A 6,000-nucleotide genomic window follows, 5' to 3' on the forward strand; every position below is an offset into this window, starting at 1 on the left:
CCCCAAAGAGAACATTATTCTACTGAGCCAAAAGAAAACAGCAAACACATCTTTCTTTGTGGTCTATTCTGGCAAATCAGTGTTTAGAAACCAATGCAACTGTTATTAATGGCTCAGAACACACATTAACAAAACACAGAGTGGATTCTCCCTGCGTGTATGTGTACATGCGCCCATTCATAATAATGTGATCCTCGTGTATTTCAGTTTTTTTGGATTTCAAAATCTCAATTTCTACTGAATACCAAAACATCTTTACATAATACATAGACTATAAGAAAACTGCTCTCTCTCATGTTTAAAGAACAATTTCTAAAGCTAAGGATGAGAAGAGTTAATACCGGGATTGCTGCCACCTATCAACTTTAATTCAAAGCAAAGTACAACTCAATGTCATTTTTACCTCCAATGCAGCCACGACTGAAACAAAATTAACTTCACTGTGCGATAAAGTATCCTGGCATCCAATGGATTATTTACTTCTCTGATTTGACAGTACAAACGTGTGGAGTCTTTTGTCCCTCCCACAGCACCCAGGGTGTCAACATCATCTTAGTCCAGGCAAATGGCAGGCAAATCCTTCAGGTCATTACTTTGCACGTTAAGTACCAGAAAGTCATGGCCTTCATTGTCGTTACTACACAGCAAACAGACTGCATAGTCCCATGCCTCCTTCTATTATATTTGGGGAGGCGGGGTGCGAAAGAAGCGCTCAGTGTATCCTGAGAACCCTCTGTGCTCAGCCCTGGTACCAGAAGCTGCATAAATACAAGCAATATATGGGTCACCTACAGAGAGAGAAACAGACGAAGCTTCGTGACCCTCCAAGTTCAGTCAAGACACCGAAAGGCTCTCGGGAAACAGGGCACAAGCCTTCGGGTAAACGGTGTAGAAGCAGACTGTCTCCGAGGTGGAGTGACTAGGTCTGGCACAAGCCCAGGGCGTGGGCAGCTACCGAGGAGACTCTCGTACCCTTCCCCTCCGCACCAGGGTCGGTCACTCCGCGAGGGGTGCGGCTGGAGGAGGGGGTCAGGACTGGGGGAGGGCGGGGCCCGGGGCACCCCAGAGGCGCCCGGGGGGTTCGGGGGGGTGTGTCCTACCTGGGCCGTGGCGGACGCAGGGATTTCGGGCGGAGGGCTCGGATCCAGCTCAGGACCAGGACCGACAGAGATCAACCCTCAGCAGGCGGGACCGCCGCCGCCTGCCCATCCCCCGCCGCCGACTGCGGCGGGAGCCGAGCGCGGCTTCGAGGGCCGGCCGGCTGGGTAGTCCCCTCGGGTACCGTCCGCGTTTACTGGCGGCGGCGGCGGCTGCGGCTGCTGTTAATGCTGCTGCTGGCCGCCCCCAGCCGCTGCTCTTGTACCAGCCCCTGCTCCTCCTCCTGCCGCCGCCGCCGCCGCCTCGTCCCCACCGCTCCCATCGCCGCTGCGGCGACTACTGCAGCGCCCGCTGACCCGACCCGACGTTATTCTCCCCCTTCGCAACCCGACACAGCCTAGCCCACCTGCCCGGCCAGTGCGCACGCCCACCTCTCCGCCGCAGGTGCTGATTGGAGAGCACGACCCGAACCCGCCACGTCGGTTGGCTGGTCCCATTGCCTATCACGACGGGGGCGGAGAGTCAGGCAGAGAGCGTCTCCGCCCCCCACCGGAGAATTGCCGCTATCTTCAGGTTTGCCTGAGAGGGCGAGTTACCGGGAAAGGAGCATCACAATGGCAGCGCGCGTGCGCGCTGGAATTCTGGGCCTTGTAGTTCCAGCCGCAGCCGCAACTGCCCGTGGGTCCGGAGCGTAGAAGTAGAGCTCCTGAGACTAGTGGTTGGCCCACGTTGGTGTCCTCTTAGCTCAGTAGTTAACTTGCTTATAGAGGCATGATTGTGACCCCAGGTTTGGGCTTTTTGGAAGAAAATCGGAAGTGCGTTGTCACGATACGAATTTACACTGAAGGAGTCACGAAGAAGGGCCCCAAACCGTGAGGCCCTACCATGCCACCTCCTCAGAACCAGAGCTGCCAGGATCTGGCAAATTGGCGCCATCCCCAGAACCGCCTAACAGGAAGCTAATCACGGGCGGGCACTAGGAAGAGGCCTAATGGTAGAAGGAGGAAAGGAGACCGAGAACTCCAGAAAAGACTACCAGCCTGGAGCCCGAAGTGTCCTTACTGCAACCCGTGAAAAACGAGGCTTCCTTACCTTTTTCAAACACCACTAGCAAAGGATACACAGCCCTTGTGAAGGCCAGGATGAGAATCTAAGCAAGACAATTGCCGGAGTCCCTCGAAGACTTTCAAGGAAAAGCGAGGAGAGCAGGGCAATGAGCCTGTGTGGGATAAATTTGTATTAGGTGTTGATTGTGTCAAGCTCTTTGGTGAAGAGGAAACCTTAAGATTAAACCTCTCTCCCATCCTTACCCACCAATTTAGAGAAGAAAAATCTCAAAAGAAGTTAAGCAACTTTCCAAGGCCATAAAACTAATTAGTGGCCAAGCCAAAACTCAGGTCTCTTGTTTACTTGTTGTTTTTCAATTATTTATTTTATTTTCATTTGAGAGAGCGCGTGAGCGGGGGAGAGGGGCAGAGCAAGAGAGAGAATCTTAATCAGGCCCCTCATTCATGGCACAGCCCGTGGCAAGGGCTGGATCCCACCATCCTGGGATGTTGACTTGAGCCAAAATTAACAGATGCGCAAGACTGAGACACACAGGTGCCCCTAATTATTTATTTTAAGTAATCTTTATACCCAACATAAGACTTGAACTCACAACCCCAAGATCAAGAGTTGCTCGCTCCTCTGCTTGAGCCAGCCAGACACCTCAAAACTCAGGTCTCTTAAACTTACTCCTGTGTCCAATGCTTTTTTTTATTTAATAATCAAAATGACTCCCAGGAGTCTGCCATGGACTGAAAGGATGCAATGACTTACAGGCTTCATCTTACATTAAATATTTTTCTTCACTCAAGTGACATTATGATTGAAACTAATTAATTGGGAGTATGGAAAGGTTAATAATAAATCCTATGTTCAATCTCAGAACTGTTATAGAATCTGTTTCTTCTTATTCAGGAAATGCCAAGCCTCTCCACGTTCTTTAAAAAAAACAACAGACACCTCTGTCATGCCTAGATCCTTGGATAAAAAGCAGGACAAAGTGTACATTATGCACATTAAAGGCAATTGATGATGACGCAGCTCATCTTGTTCTGTTCAAACTTAAAGAAGCCAATTGTTTCCTTTCCACTGATTAAAACCACAAGTTGTTTTTCCCATTACTTTGTCCAACGGAACATAGTTCACTTCAGAATATTGGCTGGGCAAGTAATTTGAATTGGAAAGGATTAGGGTTTCTGCAAATGTTTTTCTTTAAAATTAAAGAAGTTTATAGGGGAAAAGTTCAGATTCATTGAAATTATGCCTAGCAATATTTCAAATAGCTATTCTCAGTTCAAGATAGTATTTTTCACTCAGCAAATACAGTGCATCCTCTTCAAGCTACCCAGATAAAATCTCTGCTATCATGGGTAAGAGTTTTAATTAATGTATTCACAGAACTATTATTTTGTTTATTTTATTTATTTTTTTTTTAATTTTTTTTCAACGTTTTTTATTTATTTTTGGGACAGAGAGAAACAGAGCATGAACGGGGGAGGGGCAGAGAGAGAGGGAGACACAGCATCGGAAACAGGCTCCAGGCTCCCAGCCATCAGCCCAGAGCCTGACGCGGGGCTGGAACTCACGGACCGCGAGATCGTGACCTGGCTGAAGTAGGACGCTTAACCGACTGCGCCACCCAGGCGCCCCTATTTTGTTTATTTTAAATGAATCAGTAGGTACAGCTGGATTCTCCAAATACGGAAAGATGATTTTTCTGATTGTTATTTTGTAACCAACTCCATTTGCAAATCCATGAAGGGTAAGGTAATAGCAAAGTATGTGAGAAAACAATCCAGTAGCTGCATATCGAGAACAACAAAAATTTTTTAATGCAGTGCAGAGGGAATTGCTCTAGGATGAGTATCTTAAGAATGGTGTAACAGTGCATCTCAGAGTAGGAAGTGTAAGAATTAATAGACAGTAATGAATAAATAAATAAATAAATAAATAAATAAATAAATAAATGGTGAAAATGCCACAGGAGTGGGAATCCTATGATACCGGACTGGCCAAAGAAAAGCTCACCAGGTCACCCTTTTCCTTGGTCTTTTCCATTTAAGAAGTATTGAGGCAGCTCTTTCTGCCCATGGGTCCTGTCTCTGTGCTTTAATAAAATCACCTTTTTTAAGCCAAAAAAAAAAAAAAAAAAGTACTGAACTGTCCCAAAAGGTATTTTTCAGTTAGAATAAATGGCAAGGTAATATATTACTGAAGAGCTGGTACTAGAGTTAAGGAATCCCTTTTGAGGTAGGTAGATAGATAGATAGATCTCAAATATATATGCATATTTGAGCGTATCTATTTATTTTGAGAGAGAGCAAGCAGGGGAGGGGCAGAGAGAGAGGGAGAGAGAGAATCCCAAGCAGCCAGCCTCCTTGCTGTCAGCACAGAGCCCTATGCAGGGCTTGATCTCAGAAACCATGAGATCATGACCTGAGCTGAAATCAAGAGTCAGACGCTTAACCAACTGAGCCACCCAAGCACATATATATATGCATACACATTTTTTTAAATAAATGTAGTGGCCAGCCTCTAAAATGGCCTCCAATGATCCCTTCTTCCTGGTATGTTCACCCTTGTGTAGTCCCGCCCATACTGAATTGGGCTAATCTGTGTAACTAATAGACTTTTTCAGAAATTATGGTATGTAAATTCCAAGACCATATTATAAAAGACTGCAGTTTCTGCACTATCAACAAGAACCAAATTATTGCTTATTAGAGCCCTAATGTCCATTGACTAATGAATGGATAAAGAAGATGTTGTATATATATATACGATGGAATACTACTTGGTGATCAAAAAGAGGGAAATCTTGCCATTTGCAACAATGTGGATGGAACTAGAATTATGTTACTAGTATTAATACTAGTATTATGCTAAGTGAAGTAAGTCAGAGAAAGACAAATACCTTGTGATTTCACCCATATGTGGAATTTAAGAAATAAAACAGGTGAACATAGGGAAAGGGAAGGAAAAATAAGATAAAAACAGAGAGGGCGGCAAACCATAAGAGTCTCTTAAATACAGAGAACAAACTAAGGGCTGCTGAAGGAGGGGGGCAGTGGTACAGGCTAAATGCGTGATGGATACTAAGGAGGGCACTTGTGATGAGCACTGGGTGTTGCATGTAAGTGATGAATCACTAAATTCTACTCCTAAAACCATTATTACATTAATGTTAAGTAACTCAGATTTAAATAAAATTAAAAAAAAAAAATAAAGACTTTGCAGCTTCTGCTTTATGCTCTCTTGGATCACTTTTTTAGAGGGAAGCCATTTGCCGTAACATCAGGATGTTTAAGCAGGTGGCCCTTAAGAGTGGCCACCTGGCCAGGAACTGAGGCATTTCAACAGTCAGCACCAGGTTGCCAGCCATGTTAATGAGCCATTCTTGAAAACATATCCTCCACCCTAAGCCAAGCCTTCAGATGACTGCAGGCCCAGCTGGCATCTTGACTGCCATCTTGTGAGATACCCCAGTCCAGAACTACCCAGCTAAGCCATTCCCAAATCCAGACCCACAGAAACTGTGTGATACGACAAATGTTTACTGTCACTTTAAGCACTTAGTTTTGGAGGGCAATTTGTCATGCAGCAATTCATAACCAGTGCAATAAAATTTACAAAAATAAGAGAATGAGGAATGATTTAAGTCTAGGGATATCTGCCCTGGATAACTGAGTCTGAAAGAATGAGACTCTGGTCCTAGGATCAGTCTTAGAGCACATTCAAGGATAATGAGCAGATTTCAGATTTATGCTGATTCCCCACCCAGAACATAATAGCGCCTTTCAACACACCTTTTTTCTCCTAGCACAGAATAAATCACATATTAGAGAATGCTTTTTC

General features: G+C 45.2%; 1 protein-coding gene across 1 annotated transcript in view; it reads right to left on the reverse strand.

The window, feature by feature from the left end:
- Positions 1 to 1,204, reverse strand: part of TTBK2 (tau tubulin kinase 2) — a 161,175-nt gene extending 159,971 nt beyond the window's left edge. The window contains exon 1 of the mRNA XM_040492418.1: positions 1,101 to 1,204. The gene's annotated coding sequence lies outside the window, so the exon portion shown is untranslated. The remainder of the gene's footprint in view (positions 1 to 1,100) is intronic.
- Between the last annotated feature and the right edge of the window lie 4,796 nt (positions 1,205 to 6,000).

Source organism: Herpailurus yagouaroundi, unplaced genomic scaffold, assembly GCF_014898765.1.
Source record: "Herpailurus yagouaroundi ecotype Mexico unplaced genomic scaffold, PumYag 184, whole genome shotgun sequence".
NCBI classification, from domain to species: Eukaryota; Metazoa; Chordata; class Mammalia; order Carnivora; family Felidae; genus Herpailurus; species Herpailurus yagouaroundi.